We start from the raw sequence: 24,736 nt of genomic DNA on the forward strand, positions 1-24,736 counted from the left end.
CTAATCTATTTTGCGTTAGGCTTTTTTCTTACTTTGTCCATTACTTTGGCCCGGCACAGTCTTTTGACTCAACACATTGCATTTTAAAAGGAATGTGTCTTTGTTAGTCTGTGTTCGCATGTAAATCACAGATGGAAGGATGTGTGTGGATACTTTGACCAGACATGTTGTCACATGATTCACTTGATTTACATAAAGAGTAAGATTGTAGGCCACGGTATTGTCAACGGTTCATTTGTGTGCTGAAGAACTGGTTCAGTGGGTTTGCAAAAATGGCTTCAGTCAGTTATAGTGTCTATTTCTTTGGACAGCATGGCATGTGTGTGGTCCTTGGAGGACTTACAAAAATAGAATAAATGCATTCTAGAACAGAACTATCTTTTGTTTGAGTCCACTGAGAGGGAATAGGCCATTGTTAGGTAATTAATGTCCAACCCCAGATGTATTTCGTACACTGTGTTCCCATGAACGATTGGCATCTCTCAAACATAGTCCAGAGACCAAGAGAAATGGCATTCCCATCTCTGGTTTGTGATAAGGGACTCATACATTTGCATTATGATGAGAAGATAGCACAGAAATGCATCCCAGCCTCATCTGCATGTCTCTCTTCACCTTACCTCTGGGTGGAGGCCTTCAGAAACCGTTGTTTGATCAGCCCCTAGGACTGATCCAGATGTTTTCATTCTTTCCAAAAATAAATAATTTGATTTCTGTCTTTTAGATCTGTAGGCTACACTTGGCAGCAGGGCAAGGATAATTTCTCTACCCTCATTATCTTATCACATTCATTCTGGTAATATATAATAAGTAAGAGGTAGTTGAATCAAAAGAAAAAGCAAATAGTTAGGAAATAGTTAGCTTAATGTTCCAACTTGTGACTGGCAAAGTAAGCATTTCACGGTAAGATCTACACCTGTTGTATTCGGCGCATGTGACAAATAAAGTTTGATTTGATGGGTGAAAGGATGTTCATTTGTTAGATTGTACATTGTAGTATTCCATCTCTACAGTATGTGGGTATTGCAATATGTGAGTATTATAGTATTTCCCACGCAAAGATTCACAGAGATTACACACATCTAAAGCAGGAGAAAGCAAGGTATGTGGATCTCAGACAGATATCATCATCTTCGCTATGAGAAATCTCCATGACAAGTCAAAGCAAGGATGAACCAGAAGTCAAATGAATGCCTGTATTTATCAAGAGGTAGCTTTCCTAGACAAAACAAAGCTCTGAAATTGCAGCAGTGTGTGTGTCAGACGAAGCCAGCATGACCCATTCCGAGATTGGAGACACTGGCTACGTAACGCACCAGACCTCCCTCCACTTGTGTAAATAACCTCTATTGCAATTACATAGCAGGTTCTATGTACCTACAATGCTGTTACTACAGAGTTATTCCGTAAATAATGTACATTTGATTGACATGACCTTGTATTTTACAATGGGTTACTTTGACAATGCTGCATTCATAACCAAGTGGGAAGGTGGAAATGACCAGTTGTGAAGTTGTAAGTACTAGTTGGATGCGTGCACATGCTTTGAACTCATTGAGTAACGCCCATTGGCTAATGGCCAACAAACTGCGTCAAGCATAAACTAAAAGTACAACTATCATGCTTGTAAACAAATTATAGTGTTCAAAAACCATATTAATAGATTGTTTTTTATAAATAATATTTTGTTGTTGCATTTAACTGCTGAAAATTCTGTTGTCGAGGTAGCCTAATTTTCTTAGTAGGTTACGTGAGAGGTCAGCATGTGGGAGAAGTCAGAGCTCAGGGATGATAGAGTTGGAGGAGCGTTCAAGTGGATTTTTCCCAGTCAGTATTTTGTAAATACCAATAGTGTGCATCTGCAGCCCGCAATATGGGGCTTTCCTGCATCTGCAGGACCCCCCCCCCCCCCCCCCCGATCATCACCCCTGCCTACTGGAGTCCTCCTTGCTAGCTAGCGGGTAAACAGTGTCCGAACAGAACACCATGTGCTAGCTTACTAGTTAGCTTGCTGCCTGCTGTGTTCCGGAGAAAACTGTGCCTGACAGGCGGGGGCGAAGGACACTGTCTACCGGTCACCCCCGCCTCCCGCTAGCAGAGCAGATGGGAGGCTAGGGTGACAGCATGTGCTAGCTAGCTTGCTAGTTAGCAACACTGTGTGCTAGCTTGCTAGTTAGTTAGCTAGCGCACAGTGTTGCACTTGCCTCCTGTCTGCTGTGTACTGGAGAAAACTGTGTCCGACAGGCGGGGGCGAAGGACACTGTCTACAGCACAGCTTACGGGAGGCTAGGGCGACACCGTGTGCTAGCTAACTAGCTAACTTAATAGTTAGCGACACCGTGTGCTAGCTTGCTAGTTAGCTAGCACACGGTGTTGCCCTCGCCTCCCACCTGCTGTGTACCGGAGTCCTCCTTAGGACTAGCTGGCTAGCACACAGTGTCCTTCACTTCCACATCCCGAACACCTGCCCTCGCTTTCGTCAACAGAACTGCGGGAAAACAGTGCCCGCTGTCTACCACTGTTGTATGGCTAGCTAGCTACCATTGTCGCCCCCCGCCCCTTCTTCTGTGGGGTTTATCGGCAGCTGGTATCCAACGTTATTGTGCATTAACGCCACCTACTGTATTGGAGCGTCCCTGCCTCCCGCCTGTCTTAACTTAAAAATGGACCAATAAAAGTATAGAGAGGAGTTCCTGTAGATTCAGGAATGCCCACATGCAGGAACGCCCCCACACTGTGGGCTGCAATTGCACCCTTCTAAATACCACCTTCCCACTTGTATTTGAACGCAGGATCTGAGCACCCGCCCCCTCATGAATAATTCAGCAGCCCCTCGCGCCTCATGCTACTGTATGAGAGCGTTTTCAACACACACAAACATCTTCGTAGCAATGTTTGGTTCTTCTCATGCAGTCGCGTAATGAAATAGTTATTTCTTCTTCACTGGGTGGTTATTATTGGCGGCAAATTGAGCGCAATTCCGAATTTTTTTCCTTCCTCAAAACCTGGAGTAGGAGGTACCTCAGTGGGAGAAGGACGGAACGATCGAACACGTCGAATCTTTACGCACGCTCGCTCGCAAAGGCTGTGTTGTGGTCCAGCTGCTTACTGGAAATCTTGCTGAAACGTTAGCTAGCCGTTGCACTGACGTTTACATACGAACTGACACGGGTTTAATGGTCAGTGGGACGTTCTTGCCTCGGCTTATTTGACAGTGGAGGAGGTGAAATAAAATAAAGGTACGTGACAGCGAATGACAATTATAAGGTAATGTTACATTTGAAACACGAAATTCGAATGAGTTGGCTGAATAACGTTAGTCCTAGCCAAATAATGTGATGTTCTTTAGCGTTCGGTGTCTTCTGTGCTGCACTGTCTTAGCTAGCTAGCGCTTGCTATATATCCGCATCGCAGAGTCCCAAGCATCTATTGTATTGCAGGTAGCTAGCAAACTAACATAGTTAGCATTCGCTATTTGACAACCATGTTCTTTTCGAACATGTTTTTTACTGTAGTTATATTTAGTTGGACAACCTAAAGCCACACAGTGAACAATGTGGTCATTCAGTTACACAAAGAAACCCCTTTTGTGTATTTTTTATTGACGAATATCTCATCGCCATACGCCTCAAACTGGCTTACTGGACATCTTTGAAGTTAGAATGACAGCTACCCCCCCGGCTAACGTTAGTTAAATAGAGAAGCTGTGTAACGTTATTAAGAGTCATTATACCCTTGATGAATTATACCATGGCATTTGCTGAATTACTTTGTAAACCAAATGTATAAATTATTAATTTCTGTGCATTCAATGTCCTAGCACCAGTTTACTTTAAAATGCATGGAGGTTGTGAATGCATTACTGCCATGATGGGTTGTGTGTTAATTATATTTCCAGTGGTGACAGAACTGTTTCCCAAAAGCATCTTAAAAGAGATATGTAAAAATAATAATAATAATAATCTTCATATTCATCATCTCTAGCACCAGACAAACATCAACATATGTCAAATGGCGTGTTTCTATGTTTTCTTGATGTTGGGGTGGTGCTGGAGATTATGAAGTTGAACAATTTAGTAATGGCCCTTTAAGGCTAAATTCGTCGTTAGAACCTTCATAGTTAAATCTCTGAGTTGTTTCCCAAAACCTTCCTTAATAACGTTGCGCTTCAAAACGATTAATCTAACATGCTGACCAGACCGCATGTGTGTCTGCGCTATCGCGCTCATGTTTATTTTGTCCATTAAACATTTATGGCAATTTAGAAAGCCTATGTAAATTACGATCGCCAGAACGGCCTTAAAAAAAAAATGCGACTGCCGTTTTGGGCTCTAAAATTTGTTTGATCCCCATTGTGAAATCTTTAATATTTTGCTCCAAATCGAGATATTAAATATTGATCCATTCTGACTACTACATTTGTGGTCACACAGGACCACGTGCTGACACAGAACTATTACGGACTGGCAGGCCTAAGGGAGGCTCACACCCTCATGCATGCTCTTTGCATGTGCACCCAGCAGCGTTGGGTTGACTCTCTCAGGCAGGATGAAATCGACTACATCGGCCATGATCCTTTGCTAGTTACTGCCACTTTCACCATGATCCTTCGCGTTTTTTTTGTTGCCATTCAGCCCAATTCAGCAGTATGGCGCACTTAAAATTCAAGTACTTCTGGCTTCATGCGTCATCGGGAGTTTTGCATAGCAATACACGGATGATGTCAGCGCTATTACTATCTACTGGTTTTAATGTCTATGCTTGCAGGTGACAGAGTGGTTCAAATGATTGACAGGTGGAATGCGCGCTCAACAGTGAATTCACCTGCACACATGCTTGATGGCTTGACCGTGTGAATAGACCTAGCAGCTGAGAATGCTACTGTACAATATTCACTCAAACACCTCTTTGCGACCTCTTTATTCCCAATACTTTTCCTCAATCACTCATCTTTCTTGAAGTGACTGTTATGGATAGGCTACCTACAGTAGAGTAGTCCATGGACACTGACACAGGGGCCCAATATTTGGGTTTGTTTACCTATTCTGCTAATCCCGTTTCCTTCAAACAGCATGGTCAAAATGAGCTAGCCTAAAATCAATAAGATGAGGTGAGTTTGTATTTTGGGTGAACCATCCCTCTAAACATATTAAGCCCCCTTTCTCCTACTTATAAACATTGTTGGGTCATGAATCAAATCCTGTCAGACAGCCTACTGGCTAGGCTATCTTAACTAAAACACAACCCAGATTAAATAATCACAGTTGGCCAGTGCCTCCAGGGTGAGATTTCTTTATGACTGACACGTAGCAATTTCTTTGTAACTTTCATTTACGTGCTGGAGGGCAGCTGTGGAAAAGTGATTAGGGAAATTATGTGCAGTCTGGGGTCTAGGGTTGGGGGCTTTAGCAAGGTACTTCACAGAAATAGAGCCAGCTGCAACAGCAGACATCAGCAATGATGAAATTGTCCCAGATTGGGCTGTCTGTTGAGGAAATAACAAAATCATAATTATGTTCAGTCAATTGATTTACCGGCTGGAGTGGCTGCTTGGATCTTTATGATGAATGAGTATGGAAGGGCCTTAGCAAAACAACAGTGAACTGGGACCACCTAGACCAAGTGAAAGGTTTTATGACATTGACTTACTTTTATTAATTCTACCTTTTTAACATGCAATGAGTGAAAAGATTTTGTACAGGCTGCTGGGGGAAGCCAATTAGATCTGACCTAGAATAAATGTGACTTTGGCAAGTAGCCTACTTCCAGCAGTCCTGAGCAGTGTAATTTCTCGAAGTTGCTAGTCTTGATGCCATAGGCCTACTTGTATACTTTATTTCTTTATTTTATATATATATATTTTTTACCCTGTTTTCTCCTCAATTTTGTGGTATCCAATTGGTATTTACAGTCTTGTCTCATCGCTGTAACTCCCGTACGGACTCGGGAGAGGCGAAGGTTGAGAGCCGTGCGTCCCCCGAAACACAACCCAACCAACCCAACTGCTTCTTGACACAATGCCCACTTAACCCGGAAGCCAGCCGCACCAATGTGTCGAAGGAAACGCCGTGCACCTGGCAACCGTGTCAGCGTGCACTGCGCCCGGCCCCCCACAGGAGTCGCTAGTGCGCGATGGGACAAGGTGTGCCGCCCCATGGGTCTCCCGGTCGCAGCTGGCTGCGACAGAGCCTGGACTCTAACCAGGATCTCTAGTGGCACAGCCTGAGACAACTGCACCACTCTGGAGGCCCTCCTACTTGTATACTTACAGGTTTACAAGGTTACCTTAGTTATGTTGAATATACAACATCTTAATAATTTTTTTCTAAGCTTATTGCTCTAATAAGCTCTTCTGACTGAGGTTAAATGGGGTTTCCTTAAATGTCTGAAGAGAATGCAGTCTCAGGAAGCACCTCTCCTGTGAAGAGTGCACTACCACTAACACCTGGCTGCTACCAAGATATACCGCTATGATGGGAAAGTAAAGTCAACACAACTAAGACTGTTGTGCCAAGCAATTTAATGCATCCTTTTAAAAATGTCTGAAACCATTTTCCAGTAGAATGTTATGAAACAATGTAAGATTGATTTAGATGTTTTTAATACCTCTGATGCAGCCCAATCATTTAGCCTAGTAGAGTATTTGATTGATAAATAGCTTCTTTGCACAACATTATAAAGGGGGGCAATGTTATGGATTTGTTCTGGCTGCTACTCTTCGTTTAGGGGAACCTTGATTATTAAAAACAGTCACACAGTGTTGTCTGTCGGCAGTCAGATATGTAAATGTATGTCTGTGCTGCGTGCCTGGTGAGCTGCTGACTCTCGCATGTAGTAAATCCCCATAACTGCCACACCTCCAATATTTAGAGGAAAACCTGAGCTGCTGCCATGCCTTTACTGCAGGGTCATTAAAGGCCATGCCATGAAGTGAAGCTGCATTCACTAACACCATCTCAATTCATCCCTTTGCTCCCAAGCCTCCCACTTCAGGTTTATCTTACTGGCTGCCTGTTTGTTAGACTCACACACACCTTTCTCCCTTTGCTTTGATTGGGGTGAGATTATCAATGGTCACAGCTGTTTCACCTTTTGGTGTTTGCTGCAGCGATAAGATGGTTGAGAATCTGACATGCAAGTAGATTTTCCTCTTGAGTCACATTTGGAGATGGCATATTGCTGTGCTCAGCGCAGTATGACGGACTGTATGTTCGAGCAGCAGGTTTGGCATGTCCTACTCTTCCGAAATGGGCTTTCAATATGTTTGGCTGAATACTGTTATAGGACAGTCTTTTTCAGATGTTTTCCCATTTATGTCATTTATTACAGAATGTTATTACAGAATTGGGTGCCTATGCATCCAAACTATGGTAAGGCGATAGACGTCTCTCCTTAAAAATGTTTGTGTGGAATCACAACAAAGGGATTGTAACTGACTGTAACCATCAACATAACCTAAAGAGGTCCTTCAAGTTCAAAAAGCAGCAAAGTTGTTGTAAGTGACTGTTTTTTTGTAGTTGAATCCAGGCCAACTTGTGAGACAGCCTGACCCCCTGACTCTCAATTACCCACAACCTCTTACAGGTGGGCTCTCTGCTGTCGCCTGGCTCTTATCTCCATGCCCAACTTTACTTTTTACAGGACACAATTCAGCTGGCCCCAAAAACAGAGTAGGAGGGGGGAGGTTTTTGGCATCTGGCACTTTTTCTCTCTCTGGTCTAGGGCTATGCAGCATGCATTCCTGTGGGCTAGATTTAATTGTCAGTGCCACTCAACTAGTGCTAATAATAAGGAGACAAACGAGGAGGCTTAAAGTTCCTGTTGAGACCACACATCAGGGTCAGTAATGCTTTGTTTGCTTTGGCTGTGTGTGTGTGTGCGTGCATGTCTTCCGTTTTGTTTTTTCTTTTATGTGGGCCAACGTCGATCTGGTTCCAAGATACCAACAGACAAGACTTTTGTTACAATGGCGTATTATTTCCTGATATCGAATCCTGAGTCACCATCCTGAGTGAGAGAGAGAGAATGTTTGGATTATTTGGGGTTACTAAAGCACAGACCAATACCCCTCCCTTATAATAATATGATAAGAACTGGCCCTAGTCAACCAAACTCGGTTTCTTGTTTCAATTGCCAAAGATTTTTGTGTTGCCACACAGTTAAGGTGGCATTTCACAGTAGTAGAGATGACTAGGGACGTTCTCTTGATAAGCGCGTGAATTGGAACATTTTCTGTCCTGCTAAACATTCAAAATGTAAAGAGTACTTTTGGGTGTCAGGGAAAATGTATGGAGTAAAAAGTACATTATTTTCTTTTTTTTCTTTAGGAATGTAGTGAAGTAAAAGTTGTCAACATTTTACTTGGGGGTCATGTTGTGGATTTCAAGAGAATGCTGAGTTACCTTGCATGTTGACATATCAGTGGTTCCATTGTATCCTCTCCTTCCTCAGTAAGCAATATCAAAACAACTTGATTTGAAGAAGTGTTGATTTGCACCATAAGAGCTCAGCTGAATGATGGGGGAAAATAATTCAGCTAGCGTCAGACAACCAAGTCTCTGGTGCAGTGCAATTTGTTTTTAGCAAGAGTGAAATAAATACATCCCTCTATTTATTTTTCTCTTCCACAGCAGTTTAATTTAAATGGACCACTGAACAATACTGTCTACACTACAGCAAGCAATGTGTCACCTGCTTTCAGAGGGGAAAAACAGCTGTGAATGCAGCCGTTTTCACTGGACCGCAGCCTTTGCCTAATGGAATGGATTTGTAAATTCTCATAAATGTTATCAGTGAGGGATGACAGCAGTCACTCCAGGAAGCGGCCCTTGTCACCTCTCATCATCAGGAGGCCAGTGTGATTCAACCATGTCGAGGTGACAAGACTGCCGGCTCCATCATGGAATTAGCCTAATTTACATCAGCTCAAACGTTCACATCTTTCAGTTTCACAAATAATCTGTTTGCTTATATTCTACTTTTTGAGACCAATTTCATCCAAGTCTCCTCATTAACAAAGCCATAATTGTTTTCCTTTTGTCTTTTTTACATGTTAAAATGAAGCCGACTCAAACTCAGGATTAGAACAAAAATAAACGGTTGTGTCATCTGGCATATGTTGCACCTAGCACTGCAGGTAGACTGAAGAGGAGTATCTTACAGATCCTTTCTGGCAACCTCACCCCCAGGTTTATTCAGTCTCCAGCTCAGACTTCCAGGACTCCACTGAAGTCCCCGTACATGTCGTCTCCAATGGAGCGTGCCACCAGGGCCTTCTGATCCGATCAGATTGCTGTTTTGACACCATTCCTCCCTTTTCTATTCCCCCCTGAGGCCATCATCTCGTTCCCGCCATCCATGCCATGGTGCCACCTCGTCTTCAGAGACCTCGTACATATACTGAACAAAGATATGATTGCAACAATTTCAATGATTTTACTGAGTTAGTTCATATAAGGAAATCAGTCATTTGAAATACTATACATGTACATGTAGGCTTGGGGTGGAAGCAGTTCAGGAGCCTTTTGGAAGAGGTGTTGTCGTGCCCTCTTCGACTGTGTTGGTGTGTTTGGACCATGATATGTGGACACCGAGGAACTTGAAGCTCTCCACGGTCAAGACTGTTGTATCAACATGACTACTTCCTCTCTGATTTTTTAAAATGTCATTAGAGAATGACATCCTAGCTCCAAGTCCTGCGTTTTCTCACACCAGAAAGAAATGGCTAATATGACTATGTCTCTAATAATATCTCAAGCTAATCTGGCTCCTGCTTGTGAGTAAAGAATGACTGAGGGTACTGTTTCTTAGCTCAATTGCAGCCACTGTTTCAATAGACATGGTCCTGCAGATCCACCATCTGAACTCAATACAAAGGAGTCTGAGGGAAGAACAAAAGGGACAGGTCTTAAATTGTTGTCATCGGTCTTTCTAAGTTGTTACATTGGACAGTTCCCTCCATTTTTTTTTACTAGACATATTGCTTTCACCTATGAGCACATTTGCCCGAGGGGGTACAGATTGTGGTTTGCATGGTGGTTGGCATTGACATATTTGAATATGTCGCTTGACCAGATAGATTACTGGAGTGCATAGAATGTGCTTCTAGATGTATATTGGCCTAGCCTACATTTGAACTGAAGCACTTCAGTGCCTTCCTTTCCCCCTGCACTTGAAAATACAGCCTCTCCATGGCTCGGAATTACTTCCATTTGAAAAGCTGGTTTATAGATAATCTGTCATTGATTTCATAACATCATGCACCGGGTACGGCTGTGTGTGTGCGCGCACATTTTATGTGTTTTTTTATTTTTTGAGGCTACTCAGACGCTCCGCTTCCTGGTAGAACCAATCAAGACTGACCATTAAAGAGCAATTTTTCACAATGCAGTGCATTCATGTATCTGGAGGCTACACTAATCTGTGATGATTGGTCGTACTCAGTATGAGAACACAATCAGTTTTGAATGCTGTTCTAGAGAAGCATCTAATCCAATAGCCTATTTCTCTTTTGGGTGTAAGTTTCAACCTCTAATATCTCCATTTGTAAATATGTTCTCCAAATAGGTAATTATGAGCTCATGTATTGATTCTTTCATCTGCACCTCTCTAATTCTCTCTGACGAATAGGCCTAAACAGCAAGCATTTAGCCCATGTTTGTTGGTGTTTGCGGTCTTCGAAATCTGAGCTTTTCGACCTTCACCCACCTTTACATCCCCTTCAACCTTCTCCTGAAGTAACAAAATAAAAAACACTCCTCAAGACGGCCATGGTTTATTTTCCCCTCCAGTTTTATAGAGTAGACCCTGAATATCTGTTTTCAAATTAAATTGTATTGGTCGCGAACACATATTTTGCATATGTTATTGCAGGTGTGGCGAAATGCTTATGAGTCTAGCTCCAACAGTGAAGTAATATCTAACAATACAATACACACCTTCTCAAAACACTGGCCGGAATATAAATATACTCTTTCCATGACTTCGACTGACCAGGTGAATCCAGGTGAAAGCTATGGTCCGTTTATTGATGTCACCTGTTAAATCCACTTAAATCTGTGTAGATGAAGGGGAGGAGACAGGTTAAAGAAGGATTTTTAAGCCTTGAGACAATTGAGACATGGATTGTGTATATGTGCCATTCAGAGGGTGAATGGGCAAGACAAAAGATTTAAGTGCTTTTGAAAGGGGTTCAGTAGTAAGTGCCAGGCACCCGGGTTTGAATGTGTCAAGAATTGCAATGCTGCTGGGTTTTTCACACTCAACTGTTTCCGTGTGTATCAAGAATGGTCCACCACCCAAAGGACATCCAGCCAACTTGACACAACTGTGGGAAACGTTAGTCTACATGGCTAGCATCCCTGTGAACCGCTTTCGACACCTTGTAGAGTCCATGCCTCAATGTTCTGAGGGCGAAAGGGGTTGCCACTCAATATTAGGATGGTGTTCCTAATGTTTTGTACACTCAGTGTATACAGTTGAAGTCGGAAGTTTACATTCACCTTAGCCAAATACATTTAAACTCAGTTTTTCACAATTCCTGACATTTAATCCTTGTAAAAATTCCATGTCTTCTGTCAGTTAGGATCACCACTTTATTTTAAGAATGTGAAATGTCAGAATAATAGTAGAGAGAATGATTTATTTCAGCTTTTATTTCTTTCATCACATTCCCAGTGGGTCAGAAGTTTACATACACTCAATTAGTATTTGGTAGCATTGCCTTTAGATTGTTTAACTTGGGTCAAACGTTTCAGGTAGCCTTCCACAAGCTTCCCACAATAAGTTGGGTGAATTTTGGCCCATTCCTCCTGGTAGAGCTGGTGTAACTGAGTCAGGTTGTAGGCCTCCTTGCTTGCACATGCTTTTTCAGTTCTGCCCACACATTTTCTATAGGATTGAGGTCAGGGCTTTGTGATGGCCACTCCAATACCTTGACTTTGTTGTCCTTAAGCCATTTTGCCACAACTTTGGAAGTATGCTTGGGGTCATTGTCCATTTGGAAGACCCATTTGCGACCAAGCTTTAACTTCCTGACTGATGTCTTGAGATGTTGCTTCAATATCAATCAATCAATCAATTTTATTTTATATAGCCCTTCGTACATCAGCTAATATCTCGAAGTGCTGTACAGACACCCAGCCTAAAACCCCAAACAGCTAGTAATGCAGGTGTAGAAGCACGGTGGCTAGGAAAAACTCCCTAGAAAGGCCAAAACCTAGGAAGAAACCTAGAGAGGAACCAGGCTATGAGGGGTGGCCAGTCCTCTTCTGGCTGTGCCGGGTGGAGATTATAACAGAACTATGCCAAGATGTTCAAAAATGTTCATAAGTGACAAGCATGGTCAAATAATAATCATGAATAATTTTCAGTTGGCTTTTCATAGCCGATCATCAAGAGTTGAAAAATATGTCTACATCATTTTCCTACCTCATGATGCCATCTATTTTGTGAAGTGCACCAGTCCCTCCTGCAGCAAAGCACCCCACAACATGATGCTGCCACCCCCGTGCTTCACGGTTGGGATGGTGTCTTCCATAACGATGGTCATTATGGCCAAACAGTTCTATTTTTGTTTCATCAGACCAGAGTACATTTCTCCAAAAAGTACGATCTTTGTCCCCATGTGCAGTTTCAAACCGTAGTCTGGCTTTTTATATGGCGGTTTTGGAGCAGTGGCTTCTTCCTTGCTGAGCGGCCTTTCAAGTTGTCATGTCGATATAGGACTCGTTTTACTGTGGCTATAGATACTTTTGTACCCGTTTCCTCCAGCATCTTCACAAGGTCCTTTGCTGTTCTGGGATTCATTTGCACTTTTCACACCAAAGTACATTCGTCTCTAGGAGACAGAACGCATCTCCTTCCTAAGCAGTATGACGGCTGCGTGGTCCCATGGTGTTTATACTTGCGTGCTATTGTTTGTACAGATGAACGTGGTACCTTCAGGCGTTTGGAAATTGCTCCCAAGGATGAACCAGACTTGTGGAGGTCTTGGCTGATTTCTTTTGATTTTCCCATGATGTCAAGCAAAGAGGCACTGAGTTTGAAGGTAGGCCTTGAAATACATCCACAGGTACACCTCCAATTGACTCAAATGATGTCAATTAGCCTATCAGAAGCTTCTAAAGCCATGACATAATTTCTGGAATTTTCCGAGCTGTTTAAAGGCACAGTCAACTTACTGTATGTAAACTTCTGACCCACTGGAATTGTGATACAGTGAAATATTCTGTCTGTAAACAATTTGTGTCATGCACAAAGTAGATGTCCTAACCAACATGCCAAAACTATAGTTTGTTAACAAGAAATTTGTGGAGTGGTTGAAAAACGAGTTTTAATGACTCCAGCCTAAGTGTATGTAAACTTCCGACTTCAACTGTATGTAGATAATGGTGTGTATGGACAGTATATGAGTAGAAAAGGTGTGTACGGCAGTAGTTATATAGGATGAGTGTTTTACCACTAGACATCTGTTTCCTTTTGCAGATAATTAGAAACTGATATGATCCCCAAACAGACAGCTGTTATAGTTTTCGGTAGCACCGTCTGGGTATCTGCTTTAGTGATACCCAGAGAGCAGGGCTGGACGTATCGATACGTCTCTATATTACAGAATACGCCGCAATATGCTAGACACAGTGCACACATGGGATTCTTGTCTGTTCCATGAAGGAAAACCATATCATAGTGCTGAAGACTGGATAGAGATAAAATGTCTTCAAATCAGGTTCAGTGAGTGGATGCGCCACCAAGCCATCCTGTTTTAAGGTTGAATGCCTCACATGGGCATGGAACCTAATTGCTTTATATGGCGGCCTTGAGAAAGTGGACACCACTTTTAGCCCATTACCCTGCATAAAATGGATGATTTTGCCTACTTTCTTTTCTCCCACACCTACATAATGTGACCATTTGTGCGTTGTGCTAGGAGATGGCCTTTTGTTATGCATTAGGCTAACACAGTGCTATCGCTACCTCGGATTGTGTCCATATACACTGGTAACCCGCAGTGACCACTGCTCCCCATTCCCTGCCCTCATTACAGAGGTAATATAATCAGCCTCTGTCCCCTGAGCACACAGCCTTCCATACGTTTCTCATCAGCTCATTCCCACCAAGCCTTCCATAATCCTCCAGTGATCATTGACTTTGAACTACCTCCAACGAGCCCATGTGATCAGCACGGGCCTGTTTATTATGCAGGTTTATGGGGGAGTGAGCTCCACCATGTCCCCATTCTGTCGCTTCCGCTGGAGACGGGGAAGGAAAAAAGGAGACAATCTACTGAAATTCAGAGTAGAGGGAGGATCTAGGCTCTTTCAGAAGCCTTTGTTTTTATTGCTGCATTTCTCTCTTCATACCATCTATACCTAACACTAGATTACAGAGGAGTGCTGTAATCTAGGCTATATAACTGCTATTGCTAACGTATGTAGCGTCTCCACCGTTTGTCTATATAAATGGAGGAAAGCCAGCCAGTTCTGTATCTCCTACTGGTGGAGTGGAGCAGTGACCTCCCACTGTGGGGCTGGTGGATTCCTGCACCCTGCTGTATCATTAATGAGATTGTAGCAGAGAAAGGGCAGGGACAGGGAGGGGGCCAACATACAATACCCAGACAGAGAGACAGAACAGAGAGCGACAGAGAGAAGACTGGCAAATATGGACTGAAAAGAATGGGAGAGGGGTTAGGAGGGAGAGAGTAAAAAGAAAACAGTCCCAAAAACATGGTGGAGGAGATGGAGAGCTTAGTGCTGTAATGGAGGATCATGGGCTGAGTTACAATTGGCCTACACTACATAGCTCTTTAAACAGTGGAGACTTCTCCTCCATAGACTGCAGGCAGGTCTGACCACAGCCAGCCCCATAGGCAGAACACTATCTTAAAGTATTCACCAGGTGTTTATACAAGAAGACACCATTCTGTGTGTCACCTGTTTCTGCTTTAGGGTGTGGCCCTCCTACAATAGGAGAATAGACAAATATAGGCTTTGCCCTCTGTTTACTCTACCTGTTCCTAAAACCGGCTTCTGGTGCACTGCACAAAGAGGCCTATGTTGTCCTTCTACTGTTTACGTAACAGCTGCTACTTTATCAGTAATTTATTCCCTGTAATAGCCTATAGCCTACTTTGAAAGAAATCATACAGATTTCAAAGAAATATATATATTATTAATTAAATAAATAAAATTGGGGTGCAAAAAAAAAACATGGACGGTTTTGGTCCGTGGGCCGCCTGCTGCCGATCCCTGGTAGAGATAGGCATACACCTGCTGCCATTTCAATGTGACATAAAAGGAAGCTAGATAGTGGATCATCATGACATCGCTGTTAGTCTGAGGGAGGCTCACATCTGGAGTTCCTCCTGTTATCACAATCAGGGATCTCACCTGGGACTGCAACTCGGATGGATGGATGGAGGTTGCTGCCAGGCAGATGTGAAACTCCAGCAGGTTCGTCCCAATCCAGAAAGAGCTACAGCAGCAGTGTAATGCATGACCACGATGAGAGCTCTCTGATTCTTGTCTCTCAGCCTAGTGGGATGATGGCAATGGCTTTAGGAATCAGCCCTGAATCACCCTTCATTCATCTCCAGGTGTGGTTTTCGATAATTTCTCAATCAACTGGCCCGCGGCCGGTCTGCCCAATCAGCTCTGAATCACCAGGTTTTGTAGCTCTGGGATACAGAGTGCCACTGGTGCATTTCCTTCTCTTCTGGATCATTATGGCTGCTACTGTTGTTATGAAAGTTACCTCCAATGAATATCCTGCTTGTATTTATCAGATCCTGGTCTTGGAGGCCTGAGGCTGTGCTTAAGATGTAGGTCAGCAGCATCAGCATTACAGTTTGAAGAGATATTTTCCCAAGACATGAAACCATTATGTAAATGAGGTATGGTCAATTCAGCTGAAACAGCAAAAATTAAAGCAGGAAGCACCAGTGACTTGGTCTATAAAAAAATGGTCAGATGAAGCAGATGCGAAACTACAGGACTGTTTTGCTATCACAGACTGGAACATGTTCCGGGATTCTTCTGATGACATTGAGGAATATACCACATCAGTCACTGGCTTTATCAATAAGTGCATTGAGGACGTCGTCCCCACAGTGACTGTATGTACATACACCAACCAGAAGCCATGGATTACAGGCAACATTTGCACTGAGCTAAAGGGTAGAGCTGCCGCTTTCAAGGTGCACGTCTGTAGCCATGAAGTGCTTTGAAAGGCTGGTAATGGCTCACATCAACACCATAATCCCAGAAACCCTAGACCCACTCCAATTTGCATACCGCCCAAACAGATCCACAGATTATGCAATCTCTATTGCACTCCACACTGCCCTTTCCCACCTGGACAAAAGGAACACCTATGTGAGAATGCTATTCATTGACTACAGCTTAACTTTCAACACCATAGTACCCTCAAAGCTCATCACTAAGCTAAGGAACCTGGGACTAAACACCTCCCTCTGCAACTGGATCCTGGACTTCCTGACGGGCCGCCCCCAGGTGGTGAGGGTAGGTAGCAACACATCTGCCACACTGATCCTCAACACTGGAGCTCCCCAGGGGTGCGTGCTCAGTCCCCTCCTGTACTCCCTGTTCACCCACGACTGCATGGCCAGGCACGACTCCAACACCATCATTAAGTTTGCAGATGACACGACAGTGGTAGGCCTGATCACCAAAAACGACAAGACAGCCTATAGGGAGGTCAGAGACCTGGCCGGGTGGTGCCAGAATAACAACCTATCCCTCAACGTAACCAAGACTAAGGAGATGATTGTGGACTACAGGAAAAGGAGCACCGAGCACGTCCCCATTCTCATCAACGGGGCTGTAGTGGAGCAGGTTGAGAGCTTCAAATTCCTTGGTCTACAACAAACTAGAATGGTCCAAACACACCAAGACAGTCGTGAAGAGGGCACGACAAAGCCTATTCCCCCTCAGGAAACTAAAAAGATTTGGCATGGGTCCTGAGATCCTCAAAAGGTTCTACAGCTGCAACATCGAGAGCATCCTGACCGGTTGCATCACTGCCTGGTACGGCAATTGCTCGGCATCTGACCGCAGGGCACTTCAGAGGGTAGTGCGTACGGCCCAATACATCACTGGGGCAAAGCTGCCTGCCATCCAGGACCTCTACACCAGGCGGTGTCAGAGGAAGGCCCTAAAGAATTGTCAAAGACCCCAGCCACAGACTGTTCTCTCTACTACCGCATGGCAAGCAGTACCGGAGTGCCAAGTCTAGGACAAAGAGGCTTTTATTTTTACCCCCAAGCCATAAGACTTTTGAACAGGTAACCAATGGTTACCCGGACTATTTACATTGTGTGCCCCCCCAACCCCTCTTTTACGCTGCTGCTACTCTCTGTTTATCTTATATGCATAGTCACTTTAACCATACATCCATGTACATACTACCTCAATTGGCCCGACCAACCAGTTCTCCCGCACATTGGCTAACTGGGCTATCTGCATTGTGTCCCACCTCCCGCCAACCCCTCCTTTTACGCTACTGCTACTCTCTGTTCATCATATATGCATAGTCACTTTAACCATACCTACATGTACATAGTACCTCAATAAACCTGACTAACCGGTGTCTGTATATAGCCTTGCTACTCTTTTTTTCAAATGTATTTTTACTGTTGTTTTTTTTCTTTACTTACCTACACACACACACCTTTTTTTTCGCACTATTGGTTAGAGCCTGTAAGTAAGCATTTCACTGTTGTATTCGGCGCATGTGACAAATATAATTTGATTTATTTGACCAATCAGGACCTGAATATGACTGCACGTCACAATTTAACACGTTCATGAATTTTTTTACGTGGTTATTACACATTGATTACACTATCACTCGTATTTCATATGTCACAACGATTCATCGATACGTATGCTATGATGCTGGTAGAGTTGTCTCACATACCTACAGTGCTGGTCCAATTTTTTTTTTAAAGCTAGCTAGCTCATGGATGCAAACAATGTTCTTCCCCAAAAACATAGCAAAATTATCTGTTTCAGTAGCTATAGTTAGCTAGCTAACTATATAGCTAGGTGTCATCATCTAAAATAACCCTAATTTATAAGACTGTTCTTATTTGATTAATGGTGGTCGGACCCATCTATGTGAAGCTAACCACAATAAGGATTAGCCACAATAGTGGACTTTGCGGTTAGCCTTCAAAATAGAAGTATGGTATAATTTGCTGTGATATACTTACAGAGCTCAATGCAACTTTAATCAGAGGCCTTTATCACATTCATCACTCTTCTTGCTCACTGTTGTCTCGATTACTGTTTATTACGCTTACTTTCAATCAGCTAGGCCCATTTTCTATCATTGTCACACTCCCTGTTAAATTTGTCCACAAAGCTTGGAATGAAATAATTACTCACATAAAGCTGACTGAAAGCAGTTTAGATGGGAACATTTGTCTGTATTTACAGTTTCTAAAGGGTTTCTTGGAAGACCAAGCCCTCTCAGGCACTTAAGACCTATAGATACCATGCGCAGACCTGTAGGATGAGTCATACAGTGGATTTTGTGTGTGTGTGTGTGAGTGAGTGAATGTAGGACTGTTTATTGTCTACATAAGTGCAGGAAACACTGCCTGATAAGTAAGAAAGATAAATTAATAACCTGGGCCAAACCATGGCCCCGCACTCCACAGTGAGAGAAATCATAATGTTCCTACCCATGTCGGTTTCCTGGAATCTGTTTATAAAACAACCTGCTCCCTGTCTCTCTTTAACTCCTCTACCCTCCTCTCATTTCCTCACCATCCTCTCTTCTTCCTCCTCCTCCTCCTTGTGGGCTGACAGTAATGGAGAGAGGCAGTCACTCTGGTTTAAAACCACCTCCAAACAGAGAGATGGGGATGAAATGAATATTAGAGGAGAAGGAGAGGTAGACAGAGAGGACACCGCCGGTCACAGGCTGATCCTTCTGCCTGGACTGGAATCAGTAGGGTAATAGCCAGAAGGGACCTGGAAGACACCAGCATGGAGCCGCTGCAGCCTGTACTGGAATTGATCTCCCAATTTATTTCATCTCTGCTTTATGGTGCTGGCTGTATCAAACCTTCATCAACACTGTAGTCAAACAGCTGACCAATCTCTGATACGAAGACGTATTAGTGTTTATCTGTCTTTGCCAGACCGCATTGAACCTCTTTGATATGACAATACATTAACTTTGAGAGTATGCATTTATCATAACTAGAACAGAGAAACGGAGGGCGCTACCGCAAGCTGTCACTAGGAATCTTTGATGGCTTTCTGTTGTAGGCACAACATATTTTTTGATAATGTGCAAACACCCTTAGGCTTATGTGCGTTATGGGGGTACATTTGTTTTGGCTTTTTCGTAGCTGTGTGTAATGTGTTTTACTGGTACGACAAGAGAAAGACAGACATGCAGTATCTGAAGCCAGCACTATAAACAACACCCTGTTCGCCCTCAGACACATTGCTCCGATAGAAGCAGAGCATAGACATGGCGGGCAGCATATCTTTGTGTGTGTGAGAGTGCACTTTAACAAGATGGTAAACCTGGAGTTTCTTACCAAGGCTTACAAGCAGCATTAGCCCCAGGGCAGATAACAACATCTGGAGTGGCTCAAGTCACCACTCAAAGGCTGCCTTTATATTCTCTCTCGCTCTCTCAAAACAGTAGCTCATAAGAAGCTCTGGCTATGGTTCTGGTCAGGGGAATCGACAGGCTAACATGAGGCCAGGGCTTTTTCGTTTGGTTTTTACTCGCTTTAGGCTACATCCCTAATTTTCTTGGCCATTGTTCTCTGAGCACGAGTGAGGGATTGTTCAGCATTGTACCCAAGGGATTTTAGAGCTTGGTTTAACTCGGAGTCAAAAAATGAAATTATACAGGAGGACAAATGATCTGTTATGAAGGCAGATGGATGGAGCCTTCCAACCAGGCAGACACAGAGGGCCCTGATGATATTCTCTGGTCATACATAATAGCTAGGCCTATTTCCATTGATATGTAAAAACGGTTTTGTCCTGTTTTGGAACATAGACTAGTATTAGATTAGTATTACTGTTGCTTTGTTCCCTCAGCCACTAGCATTGGGCACAGGCTAAGAAGGCTTAGAGGCGCGATCCTATCATCCCTACTCTCCTCTTGTATGCAGAGATTAGCACACTGACACACATTGGTGGCTTGCCTCGTTTCAGCTATAAGCTCAATCAATGAGGGATGTTTACCTTGACACACACTCCCCTACGTATTTATTTGGACAGTGAAGCTAAAACATTTTAATTTGGCTCTGTACTCCAGCATTTTGGATTTGAGATCAAATGTTTCATATGAGGCTACAGTACAGAATGTCACCTTTTATGTGAGGGTATTTTCATGTATATCTGTTTTAGAAATATCATAACCTCCTCTGTTATTGTTAATGGTGCGGTTAGCATGTCTTGGGGGTATAATTTTGTGTCTTTCGCACTCATCATTATTCAGGATTCATTCATTTATTTATTGAACCTTTTTTTTAACTAGGCAAGTCCGTTAAGAACAAATTCTTATTTACAATGACGGCCTACCCCGGACAAACCCTAACCTGGATGACGCTGGGACAATTGTGCGCCGCCCTATGGGACTCCTAATCACGGCCGGTTGTGATACAGCCTGGAATCTAACCAGGGTCTGTAGTGACCCCTCTAGCACTGAGATGCAGTGCCTTAGACAGCTGCGCCACTCTGCATTCATGATTATAGCATCCACATTAAGTGTTCAAAAACATATTCTATTCACAAAAAAGTGACTCCAAAATGAACAAACTTCAAATGAATCTAACAAGTTTGTAGAGTCACAAGCTTGATGTAGTCATTGCGTGCTAGGAATATGGGAGCAAATACTAAACTTTCAACTATTTTAATACACATTATAAGTGAATTTGTCCAAATACTTATGACACCTTCAGAAGGTCAAGTGCTTTCATTTGTAAATGGTTAAACAGATATGTATGAAAATACCCTAAAATAAAAGGGGACATTATGTACCCTCATATGAAACATTTGATCTCAAATCCAAAATTAAAGATTTTGCTTCGCTGTCCAAATAAATACGGAGTGTATCAACAGAAATGAGAGGCACTCAAATATAGAAAATGGTTTGCTGGAGACTGATATTGCAGCTTTCACTCTTGCTGATGTGCAAGTCTGCGCTATCATAGGCCATTTATTTATAGACATATTAGCATAAGATATTTCAAACTTCATGGCTCTTCTCAGAATGGTTTAAACATTAGAATCAAGGCAGATGATGTGATTTATGTGTGCCATTTTGGAGGCATAAATATAAATTGGATTAGGCCTACATTTTCCTCTTAGACAAAATGCAGTTAAACATCATCCTGGACAGAATATTAGAGATAAATGTATCTTTATCGGTGTCTCTAGACGTGACACCGGCTCCCATCTTTAAATCCTTTTCCTCAGGGGCTACAGAAATTAAATTTTCTTCTGAATATCTCTTTTTCTCTCTCTCTTCCGGATGGTGGATTTTGTCCTTGCTAGGGCACAGGGCTCTCCGCAGTTTCAGCACATGGTGCTGGCTAAAAATACCTCTCCGCCACTCTGGTCCAGCATCCAATTCTCAGCGTGGGAGTGGGAAGAGAGATGGAGGGAGAGAGAAGCGGTAGAGGAGGAGGAGAAGAGGGTGCGATGGAGGGAGGGGGAGTAGGCTGCGTTTCGCTTTGGGTTGCACCGGAATACAGAGACACCAAAGCACTTCCAACGCAGGAGCTCCACAGCCTACTCTGCTAAAGCTCTCCTCTCCGTCAGCCAGAAGCTTAGGTCATTATAGATGTGGGAGTGGAGAAGGGATTGGCCACTTCCATGAACAAGTCAGTTTACACTGTGGATGTGATACAGGCTGCTACTTTGGTGCAGCCATGCAATCAAAAGGATGTTCCACACATGATTTAAAACTAACTTGCGTCATACATGTTATTCTTGCCACACTAATATGAACTCTTATCTGCTTTTCCACTTCCTAAAACAAACCTAGCTAAATAGCTAGATGTACTGCAGCTGAGCTCTCCCTGTTCTTTGATCTTGATGGCTCACTCGGCAGCAGCTATTAGAGCAAAGCTCTGCCAGGTGATCTTCATTTGTTGAGATCTTCCTGGCTGGTACAGTAGGCTTCCCCAAAAGGCTTCTCCCTCTAAGGTCAGGGTCATTAAGTCAGGAGAGAGAGTCTTACACCTTGGCTACACCGTGTGTGTGTGTGTGTGTGTGTGTTTTTTCTATCCCCACTAGATGCGATCATGATACATAGGTTCAAATACCAGAACCAACTACACTATTTTTATTTAACCTTTATTTAACTAGGCATGTCAGTTAAGAACAAGTTCTTATTTACAATGACGGCCTACCCTGGCCAAACCTGGACGACGCTGGGCCATTTGTGCCCCGCCCTATGGGACTCCCAATCACGGCCGGATGTGATACAGCCTGGATTCGAACTAGGGACTGTAGTGACGCCTCTTGCACTGAGATGCTGTGCCTTGTGTGTTTGTTAACTTTTTATGTGTGTTTGTTAGCTATTTAACTGTACTATAATTATTTCAAAGGCCACTAAAATGTTAAATATCGGTTATCAGTATCGTCCAAAAATGTCATATCGGTGCATCACTAGTCAGTCTTTAGGTGCCTTTTGGCAAACTCCAAGCGGTCTGTCATGTGCCTTTTTACTGAGGAGTGGCTTCCGTCTGGCCACTACCATAAAGACCTGATTGGTGGAGTGCTGCAGAGATGGTTGTCCTTCTGGAAGGTTCTCCCATCTCCACAGAGGAACTCTGGAGCGCTGTCAGAGTAACCATAGGGTTCTTGGTCACCTCCCTGACCAAGGCCCTTCCCCGATTTGCTCAGTTTGGCTGGGCAGCCAGCTCTAGGAAGAGTCTTGGTGGTTCTAAACTTCTTCCATTTTAAGAATGATGGAGGCCACTGTGTTCTCTGGGATCTTCAATGCTGTAGAAATGTGTTGGTACCCTTCCCCAGATCTGTGCCTCGACACAATCCTGTATCAGAGCTCTACAGGTAATTCCTTCAACCTCATGGCTTGGTTTTTGCTCTGACATGCACTGTCAACTGTGGGACCTTTTTATAGACAGGTGTGTCTTTCCAAATCTTGTCCAACCAATTTAATTTACCACAGGTGGCCTCCAAGCAAGTTGTAGAAACAACTCAATGATGATCAATGGAAACAGGATGTAACTGATCTCAATAACAAAGGGTCTGAATACTTATGTAAATAAGATGTTTCTGTAAAAATGTCTAAAAACCTGTTTTCGCTTTGTCATTATGGGGTATTGTGTGTAGGTTGAAGTACAATTTTTATTCCATTTTAGAATAGGCTGTCAAGGGGTCTGAATACTTTCTGAAAATACTGTATATTAATTTCAGAACAGGTTGAAATGCATGAAACATTCATGGACTAGATAGCTGTTGCTAGCAGTTTGTCCTGGGAGATGAACATTGGGTTATTTTACCTGATCATGCATATGGTCCCTTTTTTAATCTGGTTATTTTTTATACACAGAGAGAGAAGGACAGGGGGCCTCATGGGCCGACGTCTGCTAATGGATGGGCTAATGAGTTGTTAATTGACTTTTAGAGGAAAGGCTCCTACTTTCCCGCTCCAATCTAGTGCCATCTCCAGGAGAGCACTGGGGGAGGCCCGCTCAGCAGTTGTCCCCCTGAGGTTACTGTGGGTTTCATTTGGAGAATGGACCTACAGAAGACATGCCAACCATATCCCCATTCTTTAGGGGCAAAGGAAATGGATAAGGTACTTTTTCCAGGAGATGAATTAGACCTAGTAAAATCTCTTAGCCACATTGGAGCTCAGCTCCAGCTCAATCTCATTTTTAACCATCACTAAAGCTCACTGTGTGTCTGTCTACCACAGAGTTAACAAAGGTCAATGTTTTTGAAGATATCATCCATTTCCCTTTCCCTCCATTATCCTCACATTTACAGTGAGAAAAATGACTGAGTTTTAATGTTTTTTTAATTTTTATATAACCTAAAAGTAGATTATATTTCTCTTGTCTATTTAAAGAAGGAAAATGCTTGAGCAATCAAAGGGAAAATGAAAAACCATGAATATCTTACCACCGTTATTTTTGGTTTGTTTGTACGCGCTAGCATGAACAATGCCTTCTGGGGATGGTGGCAAACAAATTGTCATGCAAATGAGAGAAACAAATTCATACACCTCATCTCATTCAGTGGGTTAGGCCTCACATTAGGGGTGTGAACGTTTAAACGTTAAAACGATTCGACGAAATCGGGATCTTTAACGTTAAGAAACCCCCCCCCCCCCCCCACAAAATTACAATCACAGTGCAGTTATCACAACTTTATTTTCCTTGTTATAGCCTAACTAGACGCTATAAAGGGCTGGGGAAAGTTGTGTAACTTAAATAAAACCAGAGAGGAAGAGGTGAACTTGGGAGGCATTCAAGACAGATTACCAAGACCATATGCGCTCCGCGTATTTTCTCCCCCCCACTTTTTTTGGGGACGATTTAGATTGGCCTAGTGCATGGTTCTCTCTCCGTCCCTTGCTAGCTCGCTATGAAAGATGCAAGTGTTTTGATTAGTTGCTGTACTTCCGTGAACACTCTCCTCCTTTCCAAAAATATGGAATTTAAGAGTCGATTCCTAGTGGAATCTAATCTTGACACTCCGAAATG

At 43.1% G+C, this 24,736-nt stretch overlaps 1 protein-coding gene across 4 annotated transcripts in view; it reads left to right on the plus strand.

Moving 5' to 3' along the window:
- Positions 1-2,850: 2,850 nt before the first annotated feature.
- The window catches only part of LOC139564881 (protein TANC2-like), a 132,885-nt gene continuing 110,999 nt past the window's right edge, over positions 2,851-24,736 (plus strand). For 2 of the 4 annotated variants that reach the window (XM_071384730.1, XM_071384732.1), the window contains exon 1: positions 2,851-3,239. The gene's annotated coding sequence lies outside the window, so the exon portion shown is untranslated. The remainder of the gene's footprint in view (positions 3,240-24,736) is intronic. The other 2 variants (XM_071384731.1, XM_071384735.1) reach the window with 1 other exon arrangement.

Source organism: Salvelinus alpinus, chromosome 36, assembly GCF_045679555.1.
Source record: "Salvelinus alpinus chromosome 36, SLU_Salpinus.1, whole genome shotgun sequence".
NCBI lineage: Eukaryota > Metazoa > Chordata > Actinopteri > Salmoniformes > Salmonidae > Salvelinus > Salvelinus alpinus.